Source organism: Pleurodeles waltl, chromosome 2_2, assembly GCF_031143425.1.
Source record: "Pleurodeles waltl isolate 20211129_DDA chromosome 2_2, aPleWal1.hap1.20221129, whole genome shotgun sequence".
Classification (NCBI taxonomy): domain Eukaryota; kingdom Metazoa; phylum Chordata; class Amphibia; order Caudata; family Salamandridae; genus Pleurodeles; species Pleurodeles waltl.
The window spans coordinates 707,738,753-707,761,086 of NC_090439.1; positions in this window are offsets into that span (position 1 = coordinate 707,738,753).

Below are 22,334 nucleotides of genomic sequence, written 5' to 3' on the forward strand. Positions count from 1 at the left end.
ACCAAACTCAGTCCTTAAAGGACAATTTAAAATCCTTTATCAAGGATTCGGTCCAACACGCTGTTTCAGTGTCTATGCTGGACATTTCTAAAAATGTAGAAGCTTCTATATCACAGATGCTTCAGAAACCTAAGGTTAATCATCCTTTGAGAGGAAAGAAATGTGCAGCCCCCCCCCATGAACCCCCCAAAGGCGTTTCCACTAAGTTTGGGCCTCCAACCCGAGAGGTGAATTCTTCGGGGCTCCCTTCCTCCCCTCTTAATATTTTACACTTACGGGACACAGATATTGATGGGGACGATGCTCTACAAGATACTTTCAGTGATAACATATTTGATGGACCTTCTGAGAAAAGGCGTAAAATGTCTCCTTATGAAAGCTCCCCTCACTTAGTGCCCGAGGATCTGGTTGATCCTGATGGTGATCCCATGTTTGACCCCACATCTATTCACAAAATTCATCAGAATGGTTTTCCTCCGACCATGTCTCTGATTATGTTTCTTTTTATGTCAGACATGCCCTAGATAAGTCATCCAGAAGCAAACTAAAGTCCGAATGCCCCAGACCCTCCCTTCCCTTCAAGGTGGCTGATACCCCCGCTATCGACCCCAGTATGCTACTCTTTTTCACTAAATTTGGGAAAGATCCCAAAAAAGGGGGCGATCGTGCCTGGTCTAACTGCCAGGATAGACTTTTGGACTTGGTTGGACCTCTATCTAGGATCTTTGATCTAGCTGAGGAAGCAAAAATGGAAGTTTTGCAAGTTGATCCGGGGATCCTTTCTAACTGGGCTCAGCGAGCGATCTGTATGCTGGGCAATGCCAACGCTTACATTTTGCAAGAACGCCGAAAGAGTCTTCTTCTCAGCATAGATCCAAAACTCAGCTCTTTAGCCTCCCAATGCTGATGCCATCCTTTTTGGCGACTCATTTACTAAGGAAATGAGCAAGTACGTCTCTACTTTCAATTCCTTGGACAAAGCCCATTCCTCTATGAAGACGATCTTTTCTCATCGGGTTTTTTGAAGGGCCGGTAAAGGCAGGAGTCATTTAGCCGGCTGCTTCTCAACAAGAGGACAATCCCTCAACAGAGGCTCCTACTCCCAAGCCAATCAGCTTGACGTCTACCAGGGGAACAAACCTCAGTCCTATCCCCGCAGGTTCCGCGGAGGCCACAACAGGGGTTACAGAACCAAAGGAGAACAACTTGCAGGTAAGAACTACCAGTTCTGGCCCTCCTCCAGTAGGAGGCAGACTGGGCTTATGTGTGAACGCTTGGCTTTCTATAATCTCGAATCCTTGGGTAATTCAAACTGTTCAAGGTTATTGCGTAGATTTATACCAAACTCCTCATCAGTCTTTTCTTCCTCGTCCTCTCCTTTTTTCTCGCGACCAGTTTTACCTCGTTCACAACGAGGTACTATCCATACTGTCAAAACAGGCTATCGAGGAGGTGAGTTTCGACCCTTCCAAGTTTTTCAGCACCATCTTTCTGGTTCAGAAGAAAAACAAAAAACATCGTCCAGTTATAAATCTAAAAGAGCTCAACAATTTTATGGTATACCATCATTTCAAGATGGAAACTATCCTCCATCTCAGAGATCTTCTCCTTCACAACGATTGGTTGGTTCAAATAGATCTTCAGGATGCCTATCTTTCAGTCCCTGTCCATCCCTCTTTCAGAAAGTTTCTTCAATTCCAGTGGGAAGATTCCTTCTTTCAGTTCAAAACTCTTCCCTTTGGTCTTTCATCGGCCCCTTGGTGTTTCACCAAAATCCTCAAACCAGTGGTGGCCTTCCTCAGAGCTCAAGGAATAAGGCTCATTGTCTACCTTGATGACTTCCTTATTATGGCTCAGGACAAGTTTTCCCTTGTGACACAGCTAAACCTTTGTCGAGACCTCCTGTCTCGCCTGGGCTTCCTCATAAATCTTCAAAAGTCTGTTCTAATCCCCTCCCAATGTCTTGAGTTCCTGGGGTTTATTGTCAACACTACGGAGTCTCTTCTTCAGCTTCCCCAGCACAAGGTTTCCTTGATAAAGAAAGAGATTCATCATGCCTTGTCTCTCCCTCGTTCTTCCCTCAGAGCGATAGTTCGTCTTGTAGGCCTTCTTTCTTCCTCCATCCAAGCCATATTTCCGGGTCCCCTTCATTACAGAGCCCTTCAGAGGTTGAAAATCCGTCACCTTCAAAAAGGTCTCGCCTATTCAGACCAGGTTATCCTAGATTCGGAATCCAGAGAAGAACTTACATGGTGGATGAGTCATTTAGACGCCTGGAACAGGCGAAAACAATTTTCTCTGCCGCCCCAGATCTTGTCTTAGAGTCAGATGTAAGTCTGACAGGCTGGGGTGCAAGATGTGGTCCACTCTCGACTGGGGCTCCATGGTCCGGTCAGGAGTCGTCACTGTACATCAACTGTTTAGAGATCCTTTAGCCTTGGCTACCAATGCTCTCCTTCAAGTTTGGCCTCCTTCTCTCCTGTACGCCTTTCCCCCCTTCCTCTTTATCGCTCGAGTCCTGGCACACGCCCGTAGAAAACTTTCTTCTCTAGTTCCCATCACTCCATTTTGGTAGTCTCAACCTTGGTTTCCGACTCTGTTGGAACTTTCTTCAGACCTTCCAGTCCTGATTCCTCCCTTCCCCGATCTTCTCTTGAACCCTCAAGGTCTTCCCCACAACTTCATATTGCAAGGCTCCCTGTATCTCATAGCTTGGAGGATTTCAGGGCTTCCTGGAGAACCCCATGAATTTCATAGGAAGCTGTCCAGTTCATCCAGCAATCATGGGCTCCGGGTACTTCAAGAGTCTACTGCTCCGCTTGGTCAGTATGGTGTAGCTGGTGTGTGGACAGGAATTCCAATCCTGTTTCAGCAGACGTCACCTTAGTGGTAAATTTCCTAGCTTCCCTAGCTTCTCAGGGTAAAGCGTAGCATACCGTAAATACCTACAGATCTGCATTCTCTGCAGAACACGTCAGGGTCAATGGTAGACCCATAGGGGAACACCCCTTTGTTTGCCATCTTTTAAAAGGAGTATGTTTTTCTAAACCTCCGTCTCCCAAACACAATACCATGTGGGATGTAAACTCCGTCCTTTGTCTTCTTATGTCATGGCCCGACAATGCTGATCTATCCTTGAAACATTTGTCTGCTAAATTGACCATGCTCCTTTGTTTAGTATCTATCAAATGTGTTTCAGATGTCAAGGCTCTGGATGTTTCCTCCTTTAATTTTTCTGCTTTAGGTGTGTATTTTAATGTCTTTAGACGTACTAAGACCAATTTGTCTTCTGTAATTTATCCCTGTTTTCCCTCTCAACCTAAACAGTGTGTGGGTAATTGCTTAAAAACGCACGTTTCGTGAACTGCAGATCTCAGGGTTCCTTCCTCATCTCAGTTACTTATTCCTTTTCAGAAACCCCATAAACCTGTTTCAACCACTACCTTGGCTCGTTAGGTGAAGTGGATTATGTCCCTGGCTGGAGTTCCTACCACTTCTTTTGGTGCCCATTCTGTTAGAGGAGTTATGGCTTCTCGTGCCTTTTGGGCTGGAGCTAATTTACATCATATCCTCAGATCTGCAGATTGGTCAAACGTTAGTACATTTAGAACCTTTTATTATAAACCTGTTGATCACCCTTTACAAACTGTTATTGCTTTGCTTTAAACAAGCATAATATGATCTTCTGGCTTTGTAATAAAATTGAGATTTTCCTAGCCTTGGTGTCAGAAAGGCTAGATTTTATTAAAGACACAGAGGCGAGTATTATCCCTCCTCATTTAACCCTCCCTGTTCTATTTTGCAGTGGCCTCAACTTCAGCCAATACCTTAGCTTCCGGCTGATCGTCTTTCGACAGTTCCTGTTCCGGGACCTTTGTTTGGATCCTCCTGTTCTCCTGCGGCTTCTTATCCATTCTTTAAGGATTTCTGCAAGGACTTCCTCTCTCACCTTTTGACTCTTTATGGAATCTTATGGTTCTTTTCGGATTATTCTTTTGATTGACTATCACAAGAAAAGAGGACATGGTGCTCTCAGTCAAGATGGTTATTAGGGGGCTCGTTGTGTGATTGGTTAGCCCCATTGTGATGTGTTTTTTTAGTTTTTTCCCAGGGTTTCTGGGATCAGTAGTTCTTGGCCGCTATTCAATGAAGCGATAAAAGTAAAGCATAATACTCGCCTCTGTGTCTTTAATAAAATCTAGCCTTTCTGACACCAAGGATAGGAAAATCTCAATTACATGTAGCAAATCTAAATTGCCTAGTCTGAGGTATAGCAGAATTGACAGAAACATCAATAATTTGATGCAGTGAAATAGGAGGTACAAGGCACCACCCAAAAACTCTCCTACATAAATGCATGCAGAAATTGCCTTACTCCTCCCAAGATGTGAAAGGTTAAGGGGGCACTGCTTTAGGGTTGCTGGACCATTCCAATTCTATTTAGAAAGGCAGTGACCTTGGGCAGACAGGTGAATACTGAATGACGAACAAGGAGTTCCGGACAACCACACCACAAATGCTGATTGTGCAAAGTCGAAAGTAAGTTTGTGTGCTCTGCCGCTTTCTCAATGCCCCTAAACAGACTCCCAAGTAGACTTTGTTAAACAATTAAATGATTTACTCCCTCCACAAGATTTCATGTGATGTTCTCTTTACTGTATAACACATTCATAATGAAATAGGGTAATTTAGGTGTCTTACGTTGTTTATATGGTGCCTAGCTAAACTATTCAGTTTATGTGCATATTTTACTTTAGAATTATTTGGATCACATATGTCAATGTGAAGTTTTGAAGATAACAAAGCTATCAAAATAGATTGGCTTGCATTTTATATTTTAAATAAATGCTAAAACATCCATTTCAATTAATAAGCTGTTCCACGTGGGCCGTGGTCAAGATGGAGGACTGGTGAGACGCTTTCCATCATCGCTCCCGCAGGCCATGCTTACATTGCAAGTTTCCTGAGCCCACTTGGCATTACAGAGAGGCTCAGTGATGAGAGAAACTACTGGGGGGCCTGGGACGTGTGTCGGAGCCCATCCTTGAGAAGAGGCCAGGAGGGAATTAGCAGTACGCACAGCAGAGGCAGGACTTCGGCTGCATAGCCTGCTAGAGTGGCCCATCCGATTGGGCCGACCTGTGCTGCAGTGGAGAGAGACCCTGCCAATACACAAGCACCCTGCATTGTGATCATTTTAACCCTGAGGTACCCTGGATGCCTACAGGAGGAGTGAAGGTGATTCCCCACCCCGGCAGTGAGTGGCCCTGGCCCAGGCTGCCTCAGATGCGTGCTGACATAGAGCAGCCTACAGCGGAGTTGGATGGAGGGCAGGAGGAGTCATCAGCACATCCCGTGGCGACAAATGAAGGTACCCTCTACAACCCAGTTGGCAGCATGCTGCATACCAGGCCATTGGTGGAGGAAAGCCACCTTCCCATTCTAATGTCGTATGATAAGATGTCCTGGGTCTGAACGACCAACCATTTCTCCCTGCTGGAGTATCATGGCCCACCTTAGCTGGTCACTTGACTGCTGCAAGACCTGCCCCACAATGGCACACTGTGTGGAGGGTCTGCTCCATAGGACTATTGGAAGTTCTACTCCCTAAGGCTAAAGGGCATTTTCGCTGGCTGTTGGGAATAGTGGGGTACTCCAAAGCAGCGGGATAGTGGACAGGACACCCCTATGACCCCCAAGCAGAAGAAGAACACATCCCACCACAAACTCTTTGCTATCTAGACAGGCCCCAGTCTACGGCCCAAGGTACTGGGCAGATTGGCGATAGTTCAGACGTGGCCCTTAACAAAACAGGTTTGCTAGACAGACTCTGCACTTTTAAGGCTGAGCTTCATGAAGAGCTGGAACAGGATCTTGTAAAGGGCATTGCAGAGCTCCGGAATGACCTACTTGTGGAAATATCATATCTCAGAACAGATGTGGACTCTGTGGGCCAGCACATTTTGGAAATAGAGGAATGAATGGAGATCGTCACGGCGGGCCTTGAAGAGGTGGCAGACAAATGCTCTCAGTTGAGGCTCAGCTCAGAGAGACCATTGATAAGCTGGAGGATCTGGAGAACTGCTCCAGGAGGTAGGACCTGCACCTCCAAGGACTCAGCGAGGAGCTTCCGGACTCAAATCTGACAGCCTTTGTGGTAGGTATGTTCTCGACCTTGCTGGGTGTTGACCATACCGAGGGCCACTGTGATAGAATTCACTGGGCCGGCCCCTAACAACAGGCCCAACAAAGATCATGAGTTGTCATTGTCATTGCCATTACCTCTCTGTAAGGATAAATTTACCTCCCCTACTATAAGGTAGGGAAGGTGAGCTTCCAAGACTCCACATGCATAATTTAACAAGACGTCTCTCAGCTAACACAACAACCAAGGGCTGAATTCTGCCCCATCACAGAGAAGCTCTGAGAGGGAGCTGTCCACTACAGATGGACCTACACTTTTGGCCTCTCCTTTGAGGGCAAACACCATACCATCACAGAGGTGCACGGAGCTGCAGCCCTACTGGGTATCCAGCTGGAGAATGGCTGAGTAGAGGAACATGCTGGGAGCCCAGGGATGGAGGTCTCACAAAGGAATCTGAAGACATAGCGCCAGTAACACCTCAATTGTCAGGGCAGAGAATTTTGACCACACAAAGACCCAGACTGTCCCTAACTTGTAGCCTGCATGAATATAAAGACACAGAGCCTCCATAATGGTTGACCTGAAGGGGGTATAGTTTGGCCTAGGGGATCAAGAATGTCTCTTGAACTGGGAGTTATCCTAGCCCCTAGACCCGGGGTGTAGCTGGGAGCTCGTGCTCTGCCCCTCTTTGTCTGATAAACTAACACCACAAGGAGAGATAATGGAGGCATCGGCGATGAGTGAACCTTACTTACCTTTGGATACAAGCTGGCTCCAATAGAACTGCCTAACACCTTTCTAAAATGTTGATGAGGACTGTGGGGAGCAGGAGGGTGACCCTGTTTACCACCTATGGCAAATAGCTGCAGAGGAGGAAAGTCTCCCGGCCCCTGTTGGCGCTACCCTGGAAATTGACAAAGCCCCCAGATCTTACCTCTTGGGAGGCGAGGATCTGTTTCTTGTTGAAATGGGTTGGTTTAAACCTGGGAGAGGGAGGAGAGAGGGAACTTTTCAGCATTCACTGATTTGTACTTGTACCGCTGCTACGGCCATATCCCACATACTCATACTAACTGTAGAGACATGGCACCGCTACAGATAGTCACGCTCAATACTAGGGGCCTCAACTCTCCCAATAAATGGGGCATGATCTGGAGAAGCATCTTGGAATCTATGCCCGAATTTATCTGTCTCCAGGAATCTCACCTACTGCATAAGGAGCAGGGAGACTCAAATATGCCAGTTATCCCACTCGTGTCTCTCCTTGGCTGCCACCAAACATTGAAGGGTTACAACCCTCCTATGCCATAACCTCCCCTTTCTGATACTACATATGAAAGCCAACAAGGGCAGCGGGTACGTCTTATTAGTGGGAACAAAAAGTAGGTGGCCCATCAGAGTAGCCTCAGTGTATACTCTGAATGCAGCCCAAGACAGATTTTCCTAGATTTCTTAGACAAATCAGCAGAGATCGTAAAGGGAGACATCATCCTCACTGCTGACTTTAACATGGTCTGGGACCCTAGCAGGGACAGAGAGGGGGATTAGGATCAGACTGGGGCCTTTTCTAAACAACTAAAGAAAATGATGGGGTATTTGGGATTGCAGGATGTGTGGCATGTACCCACGAGACAGACATAGGTTATACCCTTTACTCCCATGTTCACTGCACATACTTCTGCAACGACTATATTTTAGTGAGCAACCCCCTAATAGGGTTGTTAAAAGAAGCTCTGCTCTGCCCCATCATAGTCTTTGACGACACCCCGCTTCTAGCTAAACTTGATCTCGGTCTGCATAGACGTCCGGAACTCTGGAGGCTCCACCCCACTCTGCTTTGAGACCTGGTTATCCAATGAATATTTTGAGCTGAATGAGGGGGAGAGAATCCTGATTCCGGGACACATTTAAGGTCATAAGGACAATGGGGGATGGTGATAGTCACAATTATCCTAAAACCCAACATAGATCCCCACCGATGCACATCATACCTTTTAACAGCCCTTTTAAATTTAGATGCAAAACTGTTTATGAAAATTTTAGCCACACACCTGCTTACACGTCCCTTTATGATAATTAATTACACATCAGGTCTCGTTTTAGGCCAATGAATCTTTTGACCCAGTTGAGAGACACCTTAGGACGAGATAGCTAATCAATATGTCAATCAATATGTCAATAATGTCATCAATATTTATTACAACAATGTATTTCACTTTAGTCAAAAACATCAATCAATTCAAGACACCACCATGACCTGGCAGTCATAAATAACCACACCAGTTTAGTAGAATGTTATGTTTTATTCCCTATTAATTACAATTCTAAGAGCAAGTGTGTTCATCTCAAAACCAAGAAACAAAATAGCATAATCACAATATGGCAACTCTGATAAGATTTCATTAAGGCAAGAATCATAAACATCAAAACATAACAGAGCGTGAACATAGATCAAATTTAGCAGAGTGTCATTAACGCGTCGGTTCAACAAAGCATAGATTCAATCATTTGTCTATTTGCTTCGTCTTCAGGACATCAATTGATTCACCATCAGTCAAAACTCAGCTCTGGGCAAAAAGGGCCACTCCCTCATAAGGAGGCAAAGTGTAAAATGGGCATTCTAAGAAAGGATGGTTTAATTAAAACCATATAAGTCACCAAACAGAGTGACAGAGTTTCTGGATAAAATCAGTAGCATTCCCTAACACCTCTAAAAGGCTTCCCATGTCATGGGTTTTTATCCCTTTTTCATTGTACATTCCCCTAAAATCTAACTGGCTAAGGGGTTGCACCCCATTATCTCTACCCAATTAACTTTGAATTAGCTCATCAAATTTGTCACCCCACAACAGTTCACAAGCGTTTTATTGGTCCATATGATTGACGTCTTCAGAGGTAGCACGTCCGGTATGATTTCATCCTTCTGTAATTCTTTGCACATCTTTTGGTCAGTAGCTCCATTGTCTTCACCAGTTTAAACAGCCTTGCACATTATACTAATCTACTCTGTTGCATTTTGGCTAAACTTTTCTACAAGCAATATGAATTTTATGAGAACGGATCCACTATAGTTACATTCAGCTTCTAGTTTGAAGAAATTCAGTCCTTTTGCGAGTCAGCACACTGCACGTTTAGAGAAACACATTTAATATGAGAGCCAGGCAGCTAAGCTTCAGCTAATGCTAACTTAAGGCGTTCAAGATTTATTTAGCATAACTTTAATAACATAATCATTAATAATTAGTATAAAACCATTATTTAATATAACATTAGTCATTTTCATTAGTCCCCGTATACATTGGCGGCCACTCCCCGTGGTCACATTTCAAGTGCACGTTTTAGCAAAATATACTAGTACAATTTCTATGCGGCATTATCACACATTAGTTCATAAACATTTCATGTTAATATAGATTTTATAAGCTATGCTCTTTCACACCTTAATGCGATACTGCCTTCACTGGGACACCCTGATCAGAGTAGATTTAGTCAGGGCCATCAACCACATGGTAACCTTGGAGCAGTCACCCACCTGAGAGAGAAAGCATGTCTCAAGGACATCCCAGCTCTCTTCCTCTCATTGGACACAGAGAAACCATTTGAAAAGGTTTTTCTTCACCTCACACTTCACAGGATGGGCCTGGGACCCAGGTTTATGAAGATGGTCTTTGCTAGCTTCTCACACCCCACTTTCCGCACTATCCTGAATGGCCACCATTCATCACCCTTCTATGTTTTGATGGGTACCAGACAGGGCTGTCTTTTGTCGCCCCCCCCGTTGTTTGCGCTTTTTATAGAAACCCTAGTACATCTGAAACAACAAGGATTCAGTTTGGACCGTGAGAACATAAGATTTCACTTTCCACAGACAGTGTCCTCCTCTTCATGGAACCGTTCCCTGCCTGAGGTGGTGACCTTACTTCAAGAATACAAGAGAACCTCGGGCTATAAGATTCACTTTGACAAATTAGAGATCTTCAGTCTTACATTAGGGACGGCAGATCAGGCTATATTGGCCTGACAGTTCCCATTTCGATGGGCCAAATCCCCCATCACATACATGGGAACCAAGCTCACGCCAAGAGAGGGAGAGGTCTTCTAGGTCACCTATTCACCCCTGATGGCTAATATTTTGAGAGAGCTTCATACCCCGGAACACACTGATGCTCTCCTGGCTGGTCGCTATTAACGCAATGAAAATGAACATTTGTTTGCACCTTCTTTACCTATTTCAGGCCCTCCTGATTTGACTGGAACAAGCCTATCTAGCAACAGCTATTGCCCTTTGTCTGGAGGAGCAAGGTGCCCAGATTCACACTGACACTCTCAACCCAACCAGGGGATGCAGGTGGTCTGAGAATGCCCAGTATCCTCCCTAGAGTCAGACAAAAACTGGAGTGGGATGGACCATGCAATCACATGGCGGCACCTCTGGGACTTGGTGTGGATGGATAGGTGCCACAGGCCCCATAACACCTACATCAGCACGTGTCTTCACTGCACTTCGAACGTGGGATAGATATTTGGAACCTGCTGGCCTGGTATCCTATCCATACCCCTACACCGAGTCCACTATATTCCCGCATTTACATCAGCTCTGAAAGGTCAAGCCTTCTGCACTTGGAGAGAGGAGGGGATGCAGAACGATCTATGATATGTTTAAAAAATAAACCCTCAAAGCCTTTACACAAAGCAAAGTCTCCTTCTCACTCCCACCTTTGCCACAGGATGGCACACCCCTCGATCTGGGTGGGAACCACCAGACACAAGGATGCCTTTGACACTGTCTTCCCCGAACTCATTGGTTTGAAATTAATGATCTCAGCCCTAAATAAACTCCTACTCACAACTGGATACACACAGGCCTGGTGCCATAATAGGGAATTAGGGAATGGGACCAGCTTCTTGGTCTGCAGGAAACACATAAATGCTGGCATATGCTCCCCAGGGACTTCCAAACCTCGTCAGCTTCTCTACGTAGGAGGGAGATGCACTATAAATTTGCTATGGTTGGCATTATACACCCCATAAGCTACATCCTATGTATCACAATGCCTATCCCAGGTGCTGGAGAGGCTGTGGAGCCCTTGACAAGGCCCTTCATTAATGGTGGGACTGCCAGGTCACACAACCATTTTGGGAAGCAGTGTTGAGGCACCTGCACGGTGTATAAACTTATCCATTGCCCCATACACCATAGGTGATGCTCCTGGGCCTTTGACTGATAGACTGCAGAGCAGTGATGACCTATGAGTGGCATATTTGCGGGCGGCGAAATTAGAAGTAGCACACAATTGGAGGAAGGCAGAGTGCCCAGCAGTTTCACAGATTATGACTTATACTTGCTCTGAAATGATGAACTAGAAATATGAATGGGACACATCTGTTGTTCGATCTTAAGTGGAAACCTCTCTATGATCACTTGAGTAGATGTCATTCAAACTCAGCTCTGGCCCCACACTGGAGGGCACTGGGATCCTCTTACTGAGGCCTGACGCAAGAACACTCATACATCTGTAAATGACATGCCTACATATGGAGAGATCTGTGCCTTATTTTTGATGGAGCTGTCTCAGGATGGGATGTGGCTGAACTAAGTTGAGGGCTGGGGGGTGGGACATCTTTTGCGATTGCAGTTGGCAGAAGATGGGGAGGGTGTAGGAGGGTTCAAGGTGGAAGGGTCTAGGAATTGTTTTAGAAGACCTCCATGGATTGTTTATCGTTGATTGTAATTTTGCACTGAATGTGACTACCTATGGCATAAGACCTATGGTGTAACTCACTCTCACGAATGTTGGGTCTGTTAACTCCCCTTATGTATCCATAAAAAGTTAATAACAAAATAAAAAATAAAAAGAAGTTCTACAAATTCTTGATATAATATTTCTCTTTGATAGGTTTATTGAAAACTGCAAATGCTAGTTCACCATCATAAGCAATCAACCAACACATTTCGGGGGTTATTCTAACTTTGGAGGAGTGTTAATCCGTCCCAAAAGTGACGGTAAAGTGACGGATATACCACCAGCCGTATTACGAGTTCCATAGGATATAATGGACTCGTAATACGGCTGGTGGTAAATCCGTCACTTTTCCGTCACTTTTGGGACGGATTAACACCTCCTCCAAAGTTAGAATAACCCCCTTCGTCCCTAATCAAATGGGACTACTTCAGGCATGTAGTACATTCAGGACTCCATAATGTCAGCCATTTATTACTAGTGTCTGTTTTGGAATTTATAAATGGATTAAAAAGCGAATATCACAGGTGGGGTTCACGATATCCGGAATCAAAGAGATGTGAAATCCTTAGAATAGAACTCAGACTTCATGCGTCTTTAACTCATACAAGGCTTACCAGTCCCCTCTGGTGAGGTTCGTATTTTACACAAATGAGGTCATATTATACCCCATCTGTGACGCTGATTTTTCAATTTGCATATAATTAGCAAAAGGGATGCTAGGACTAAGGTTTTGAATGTGACCATTATTTGTGCAATGCCAAAGGAGAGACTTTATTCCTACGCAACAATATCATTCTACAACTGCACATTGCATAAGAAAATTTACAGTTAAATTACTTTCCCCTAGAAATGCTGTGCATAGGTTTAAAGTAAGTTCTATCTGTTATTGAGGTTATCACTTATATATATTGTGTTTGACACCAGGGTTTCTGCCTCTGTCAAAGGAATTGTGCCCAGTACCCATGTCAGTTGCTACTGACGCAACTTGGTTTTACACACAACCTTTATGTTACAAAATTAAGTTTGTCTTTAAATGGTAGGATGTGTTCAAGCAGCAAGGGCTTGTTTTAGATGTTAGGTGAGACCGAATAAACTAAAAAAAAGAGTAGAATTTGAACTTTAAAGAAGAAGAATGAATTCATGGACCCTAATAGAGCTTGAATAATAACAATAAGATCTTAGACACAAGACATTAGTTAATCTGATAGCTTGACTTGTGGATATGAGACTGTACTTCAACTGTCAAGTCTTTGTACTGTAAGGAATGAGATATTTCCACGGATGGAACACATCATGAGAAGTGGACACAAAGTAACAAGATTGGCATTAGGGCCCACACACCAAAATGACAGGGGTAGCGTAAGTAACAGCATTCAAAAGTTTAGCTGCTGATGACATCACAGGAAGTGGCATCACATTACTTTTTGGCTCTGATAATGTTAGAGAAGTTGTTGCCACATGAATTTTGGCACAATGGCAGTAAAGTGGGGACACTCTTGAACTAAAAAAAGCAACAATAAATTAAAGATTAAACTTTATTTCAATATATATATATTTAGTGTATAAATATATATTACCAAGTGGGAGATGAGTTTTTTGACTTGCCTATTTCTTTGTCACCTTTTGACGAATCTTCATGAAATGTTCCCAAAAAAGTGCTACAGTGATTCTTGTTGCACACAAAAAGTTTTGGGACGATCCATCAAGTAGGGGCAGAGAGAAAGGTGAGGGGGTGAAAATAGTTGCAGTTCCCATGTTAATTCTTAAAGAACCTTTAGACACGGCGGTAGCCCAATCCGCTGGATGAAATTACACCAAACTTGACAGAAATTGCTTTTGGAACTCAGATCAAGCTTTCACTTATTTGGTGTAAATCCGTTCTGTAGTTTTTGAGATATTAACGGGAAAATGCATTTTTATATCTCTGGTTGCAATTACTTCAAGAATATTTTGCAAATAATTCGTGAAAATTAGCAAATTTTCACGAATATGTGTGCGAAAACAAGCATTGCAATTGGCTGACCGCAACCTGACTAGAAAGTTACAACTGACATTTTATTTCATGGAACATGGTCCCGGGGGTGAAAATCCAACATGAAAGTAACATAAGGGGTCAGGGTGAAGATACCGTGACTTCAAGAGTGTGATATAGGTGTGTTTTAGGGTCAAATTACAGGTTTAGTATTCGTGAAAAATTCATGAATTTTCACACATTTTGGGGAATTATTCACAAGATATTCACAAATATGAAAAAATATGAAAGAAAAACCACTGACTTATTTATACACTAATTCATTCACTCATACATGCACTCAGAGACTCAGACACCCACTCACACACCTACTCAGACACTCATAGATTCACACACCCACTTTCACTCACGCACCCTCTCACAGATCCACTGACAGAGTCAGGCTCTGTGGCCAACCTGCGGTGCGCAAAGGCGTGGGTTTGGTGGTTGTAAGTGCTTGGTTGCAAGGCCACGCTACAGGCCAGGCCTTGCGATCAACCCCTGCCACACATGGCCGAATTCACTAAAAAAACAACAAAGGTTACAGGGACTTTATGGTATAGGTTATGAATTTACTCGTACAAAACCACAGAAATTCAGCAGTTATAGAGATCTTTCAAGTAACTATAACTCTCACCCTAAGGTAACTATAACTCTCGCCTTCGCCATGCACAGTTAATTACTTCACATATCATATCATTGCTGAGATCTTGTATGACATCTTTGATATTATCACTGCAACATCTGCAATTAAATTATTGATAAAAAACTGTGCATGACAAGGACACAGGTTATAGTTATCTCAGAGTTATAGTTATCTTAGGACGCAAGAGCAATATTTGGAAGGGGGAGTGAGAATGAGACACTTGTCCTGAAAGTCGGGACCTGACTCACTGAGCTTGGTGCTTTGGTCGGAGCAACAGTCCTAGCTGCCCTACCGCGTCACCAAAATGCTCATGCACATTGTAAGGAAATGCCTCTTTGGCATGGTTACCCCCTGACTTTTTGCCTTTGCTGATGCTAAGTTTTGATTTGAAAGTGTGCTGTGGCCTGCTAACCAGGCCCCAGCACCAGTGTTCTTTCCCTAACCTGTACTTTTGTTCCCACACTTGGCACACCCTGGCATCCAGGCAAGTCCCTTGTAACTGGTACCCCTGGTACCAAGGGCCCTGATGCCAGGGAAGGTCTCTAATGGATGCAGCATGTCTTATGCCACCCTGGAGACCCCTCACTCAGCACAGACACACTGCTTGAAAGCTTGTGTGTACTAGTGAGGACAAAACGAGTAAGTCGACATGGCACCCCCCTCAGGGTGCCATGCCAACCTCACACTGCCTATGCAGTATAGATAAGTCACCCATCTAGCAGGCCTTACAGCCCTACAGCAGGGTGCACTATACCATAGGTGAGGGCACCAGTGCATGAGCACTGTGCCCCTACAGTGCCTAAGCAAAACCTTAGACATTGTAAGTGCAGGGTAGCCATAAGAGTATATGGTCTGGGAGTCTGTCATGCACAAACTCCACAGCACCATAATAGCTACACTGAAAACTGTGAAGTTTGGTATCAAACTTCTCAGCACAATAAATGCACACTGATTCCAGTGTACATTTTATTGTAACATACACCCCAGAGGGCACCTTAGAGGTGCCCCCTGAAACCTTAACCGACTATCCGTGTAGGCAGACTAGTTTTAGCAGCCTGCCACACACCAGACATGTTGCTGGCCACATGGGGAGAGTGCCTTTGTCACTCTGTGGCTAGTAACAAAGCCTGTACTGGGTGGAGATGCTTATCACCTCCCCCTGCAGGAACTGTAACACCTGGTGGTGAGCCTCAAAGGCTCAACCCCTTTGTTACAGCACCCCAGGGCACTCCAGCTAGTGGAGTTGCCCACCCCCTCCGGCCACGGCCCCACTTTTGGCGGCAAGGCCGGAGGAGATAGTGTGAAAAACAAGGAGGAGTCACTGGCCAGTCAGGACAGCCTCTACGGTGTCCTGAGCTGAGGTGACTCTGACTTTTAGAAATCCTCCATCTTACAGATGGAGGATTCCCCCAATAGGGATAGGAATGTGCCCCCCTCCCCTCGGGAGGAGGCACAAAGAGGGTGTACCCACCCTCAGGGCTAGTAGCCATTGGCTACTAACCCCCCAGACCTAAACACGCCCTTAAATTTAGTATTTAAGGGCTCCCCAGAACCTAGGAACTCAGATTCCTGCAACCTAAGAAGAAGAGGACTGCTAAGCTGAAAAACCCTGCAGAGAAGACGGAGACACCAACTGCTTTGGCCCCAGCTCTACCGGCCTGTCTCCCCACTTCTAAAGACACTGCTCCAGCGACACTTTCCCCAGGGACCAGCGACCTCTGAATCCTCAGAGGACTGCCCTGCTCTAGAAGGACCAAGAACTCCCGAGGACAGCGGCCCTGTTCACCAAAGACTGCAACTTTGAAACAAAGAAGCAACTTTTAAACAACTTGCGTTTCCTGACGGAAGCGTGAGACTTGACACTCTGTACCCGACGCCCCTGGCTCGACTTGTGGAGAACAATCACTTCAGGGAGGACTCCCCGGCGACTGCGAGACCGTGAGTAGCCAGAGTTGCGCCCCCTGAGCCCCCACAGCGACGCCTGCAGAGGGAATCCCGAGGCTCCCCCTGACCGCGACTGCCTGCTCCTCAGATCCCAACGCCTGGTAAAGACTCTGCACCCGCAGCCCCCAGGACCTGAAGGATCCAAACTCCAGTGCAGGAGTGACCCCCAGGAGGCCCTCTCCCTTGCCCAGGTGGTGGCTACCCCGAGGAGCCCCCCCCCCTTGCCTGCCTGCATCGCTGAAGAGACCCCTTGGTCTCCCATTGAAACCTATTGAAAACCCGACGCGTGTTTGCACACTGCACCCGGCCGCCCCCGTGCTGCTGAGGGTGTAATTTCTGTGTGGAATTGTGTCCCCCCCGGTGCCCTACAAAACCCCCCTGGTCTGCCCTCCGAAGATGCGGGTACTTACCTGCTGGCAGACTGGAACCGGGGCACCCCCTTCTCCATTGAAGCCAATGCGTTTTGGGCACCACTTTGACCTCTGCACCTGACCGGCCCTGAGCTGCTGGCATGGTAACTTTGGGGTTGCTCTGAACCCCCAACGGTGGGCTACCTTGGACCCAAACTTGAACCCCGTAGGTGGTTTACTTACCTGCAAAAACTAACCACCTCTTACTCCCCCAGGAACTGTTGAAAATTGCACTGTCTAGTTTTAAAATAGCTATGTGTGATTTATGTGAAAAGTGTATACGCTATTTTTCTAATTCAAAGTTCCTAAAGTACCTACCTGCAGTACCTTTCATTTGAAGTATTACATGTAAATCTTGAACCTGTGGTTCTTAAAATAAACTAAGAAAATATATTTTTCTGTACAAAAACCTATTGGCCTGGAATTGTCTCTGAGTGTGTGTTCCTCATTTATTGCTTGTGTATGTACAACAAATGCTTAACACTACTCCTTTGATAAGCCTACTGCTCGACCATACTACCACAAAATAGAGCATTAGTATTATCTCTTTTTGCCACTGTCTTACCTCTACGGGGAACCCTTGGACTCTGTGCATACTATTCCTTACTTTGAAATAGTGCATACAGAGCCAACTTCCTACACACATAAAACATGAAATTAGCAAAATAGCGGCTCAAATATGTTCACAGCAAAAATGTCTTAACTCTGCTGAATGTACTGCTTGAGAGCTGTTCTGTAGGTATTCTCTGATTTAGTTTGCACTTCCTCTAAATACGTTTTTTTCTGGAATGTAACACAAAAATGATATTTATACTGCTGTGCAGTAAATATTTTGTAATAGTTACATATTTTCATTTCTGTGCAGTAAAAGCCTCCTGCATTACATGTATTTTAGTGCTGATTTTCCAGTTAACCTTAATCAAATGTTGAACAAGAATATTATTTTTTCTTTTCGCTGTCACAAAAATTCACATTTTTTAGTTTTATTTTATATAATTCTATTACTCCACCAGAACTTTCTGCTCGACTTGTGATGACTTAAAAGAAACATGCTTACAGTTGTCCAATCTGCTATCCTTAATATCGTTCCTATTGTTGTCAGGTGTTTTCTAGTGTTACGGTCCAGGCTTGCCCGTGTCTCTGTGGACAGTTTAGCATCATAAATGTCTTGCAGAAAATGTAATTCAAATCGCTTTTCTCTTTTAGGTGCCCTTGATTTTCCGCGTTCAATGCAAACACTTTCAGGGGAAAATGGACTCGATTGAAACTGCCAAACTCTCCAAGAACGAGCTGCAAGTGAGTCAAACATCACATTTCCTAGCAAGGTGTGGCAGTTTGGGGTGTGGGAAATGTAGTCTCTGCTTTCAAAAGTCAAATCTTGTTCAACCTGGTCCAAATTATAGATTTCAATGTTGATTTTCAGGAGGGTAAGCAGAACCCAGCGAGTTACCGTGCAGAACATTTTGCCATATTTGGGTTTGTCTTCAAAAGAAAGTCCCAGGCAGCCAGAACCCTTCTCTGTAAACGTGTCTTCAATGTCGACCTTAAATGTTTCATTTTGTCGGTCTCTGTCGGGCCTTCTCTGCTAATGCGACTACGACAGAACCTAAAAAAAGATAGAATGGAATACACCGAATACAAGCAAAGGCGAATTGTGATTTTATGTCAAGAACGGAGGCTCCTATTATGCTTCTCTTACTTGCTTTAATTTAAACAGCAGCTGTCAAGAAAACTACAACTCCCAGAAGGCTCATAACACAGAAGCCAATGGGAGAACAAAACGTAACAATTCATACACCAATCAGAGACCGTAGATGGTATGTGTAACCAAGCTTGACTGCGACCAGCCCTCTTTCTTGCTGCTCGCAGTCAAGATAAGTCACGGTCTTTCTTTCCTTACAATTTTATTTATATTGCGGTGACTGTTTTGCCATAACTGTTCAGTATTTTGTATTAGTGTATTTGACTGTATTATTATTGTCCTTTTGTGTGCCCGGCGGCGCGCTGTTGTTTTCCCCGAGTCGGGGGTCCCGGTTGCGGTTTTTCTGTGCTAGCGCGCGTTTGCACAGTTGAATTCTGAACGTTCTAACGGACGCGTTCTTCTCAAGACGCGTCCGTTGAACGGGTTCAGCTGCACAGTCTCGACGCTTACCGGCTCCTTCTGGGTGTCGGCTTTTGGTGCTGCGGCAGACCGCTTTCCTCCTCCTTCGTAGACCTTGAATTTCGAGGCAGAAACACTCCGGTATTCCCGACCTCGCATTACGAGGCAGAAACGCTCCGGTCTTCAGACGACTTTAGGACACGCCTTTCCTGGGCGTGTTCTTTCCTCCCTCAGCCTTCTACATATTTTAACCCCTTCCTGGCAGGTTTTTTCGTGCTCATTGTTTTCCTTGTTACAGGGCTATGGAAGGGCAGGACCCTTTTTCAGACTTACCTAATTCTAAGGAAATTGGAGCCTTTATTAATGAGGCTGTTACTAAGGCTATGTCAGCCACTATGAGCAAAATGTCTAAGAACATTGAAAATTCAGTACAAGATATGGTTTTTAAATCCTTTTTGGCCCATTCTGCGGGGGATAGCAGAAAAAGAAAAAACAAGGATTTAATAATGCAAAAAGAAGGTGCTTTGACTGGTGAAATTTCTTCACCCTTGATTGAGGATGTTATTCCTCCCAGGCCTCCTGTTCAGGAGGGGAATAATAATAGTAATAATTATAACGTTTCTGGAAAAAGAAAGTCCAAATTAAAGAACTCTCTTTCAGCACCTAAACAAATTACAATTACACATGTTTCTGATACCGATGATGATTTCGGTGATATGGACGAGGAAGATGATGAGTCCGACACGGGGGGTTCGTTCTCTCAAGCCTCTCCCTTAAAAAAGCCTAAATTGGAGAAACCTACCCCCTTCTCCGCTAAGATCATTTTAGATTCAGAAGGTAATCCTATGTTCGACCCTTCCTACCTTCATCATCCCAATTCGACAGAGTGGACGCCGGCAGATCATGTGGGACAATATATTGCGGCCAGATTAAGGCTGCCCTTAGACAAGCAAACACGAGCCAAATTACGTTCCGAGTGTCCCAGACCCTCTTTATCTGCCAACATTACTTCTACCCCTATAATCGATGAATCATTATTGACTTTCTTTTCTAAATTTGGCAAGGACCCCCGGAAAGGGGTTGATAAGGCATGATCTAATTGCCAAGATAAGCTCCTCGATTTGGTGGGTCCTCTTGCTTGTATTTTCGATCTAGCAGAATCAGCCAAATCAGATAACACAGACATTGATCCTTCAGAACTATCCCTTTGGATTCAGAGAGCATTCTGTTTATTGGGCAATGCTAATGCTGCCATTATCCATGAGAGAAGAAAGGGACTATTGCTCAAATTAGACCCCAAATTGGCTAATCTTGCGTCCAGGGATCCTGGTTTGAAAGCCGAAGGTCAGCTTTTTGGGAACTCTTTTATTAAGGACTTGGGAAAGTTTGTGGCAACTTTCTCTTCGATCGACAAAGCCCAACAAAATATTAAAAAAGTCTTTAATCAACGGGTTTTTGGCAGGGCCGGTACAGGCAGGAGCCGCTCACACGGCCACTTCTCCCATCCACAGGGGTTCAGAGGCTCCTCATATTCATATTCCAACTACGGGTATCAGCCCTACAGACCCCAGTTCTATCCTCAAAGAGGCAGGGGATTCAGGGGTCGTGGACAACGTGGAGCTAGACACATCAAAACCCAAGGTAAGCCTTACCTCTGGCCCTCTACCAATAGGGGGCAGACTGAGGGGGTGATTCTAATTCTGGCGGGCGGCGGAGGCCGCCCGCCAGAATTCCGCCCCCATAATACCGCTCCGCGGTCAGAAGACCGCGGAGGGTATTATGAGTTTTTCCCTGGGCTGGCGGGCGGTCTCCAAAAGACCGCCCGCCAGCCCAGGGAAAAACTCCCTTCCCACGAGGATGCCGGCTCGTAATCGAGCCGGCGGAGTGGGAAGGTGCGACGGGTGCAGTAGCACCCGTCGCGTATTTCAGTGTCTGCAAGGCAGACATTGAAATACCTTGCGGGGCCCTCTTACGGGGGCCCCGCGACCCCCCCTACCGCCATCCTGTTCATGGCGGCTTTCCCGCCATGAACAGGATGGCGGTAGGGGGGGTCAGAATCCCCCATGGCGGCGCAGCAAGCTGCGCCGCCATGGGGGATTCTGAGGGCAGCGGTAAACCGGCGGGAGACCGCCGGTTTACCCTTTCTGACCGCGGCCAAAGCGCCGCGGTCAGAATGCCCTGCGGGGCACCGCCGGCCTGTCGGCGGTGCTCCCGCCGACCCTCGCCCCGGCGGTCGAAGACCGCCGGGGTTAGAATCAGCCCCTGAGATTTTTTCTTCAAAAATGGCACTCTCTAACTACCGATCCATGGGTTCTGAATACGGTTCAGGGGTATCAAATAGAATTCTATTCTCTACCCTTCCAAGTTTATTTACCCCCTCCACCTGTTTTCTCAGCGGAAATGTGTCTTCTTATTTCAGAAGAAGTAAAGTCCCTTCTGTCCAAGGACGCTATTCAAATCTCTTCCCCAGATCCATCAGGTTTCCTCAGTTCATTATTCCTAGTCCAAAAGAAAAACAAAAAATTCAGGCCAGTCATAAACCTCAAATACTTCAACCAGTTTGTCGTTTATCGACATTTCAAAATGGAAACTATCCTCCATTTTAGAGATATTCTCCTCCCATTGGATTTTATGGTACGTTTAGATCTTCAGGACGCATACCTTTCCGTTCCCATTCACCAGGATGATCGCAAGTTCCTTCAATTTCAGTGGCTTGGCCTGACGTACCAGTTTTCTTCTCTTCCATTCGGTCTCTCGTCAGCACCCTGGTGCTTCACAAAATTAATGAAGCCAATTGCGGCACACCTTCGGTCTGTAGGCATCAGACTTTTGATCTATCTAGACGATATTCTCATTTTACACCAGAATCGCGACATTCTTCTTTCCCATCTACAACTGACTTGTTCTCTCCTCTCCCAATTGGGGTTCCAAGTCAACGAAGAAAAATCATGTTTGGTTCCCTCTCAAAGAATCCAGTTCCTGGGGTTCGAAATAGATTCCTCTTCCGCCTCCCTTCACCTTCCCCTTCAAAAAGTGAACTCCATCAAATCGGAGATTCGGAGAACACTTCGGAAAACTCAGATCTCCCTAAGATCCCTGGCCAGGATTGTAGGCCTCTTATCCTCTTCAATTCAGGCCATATTCCCCGGCCCTTTACATTATCGGGCTCTTCAGAGATTAAAAATACGTCATCTCAAAAAAGGTCTAGCATATTCGGATTTGATCTTTCTAGATCAGGAATCCCGCTTAGAGCTTCTATGGTGGATAGACCATTTAGATGCCTGGAATGGCAGAACTATCTTTCCGTCAGCCCCAGATCTTGTGTTAGAGTCC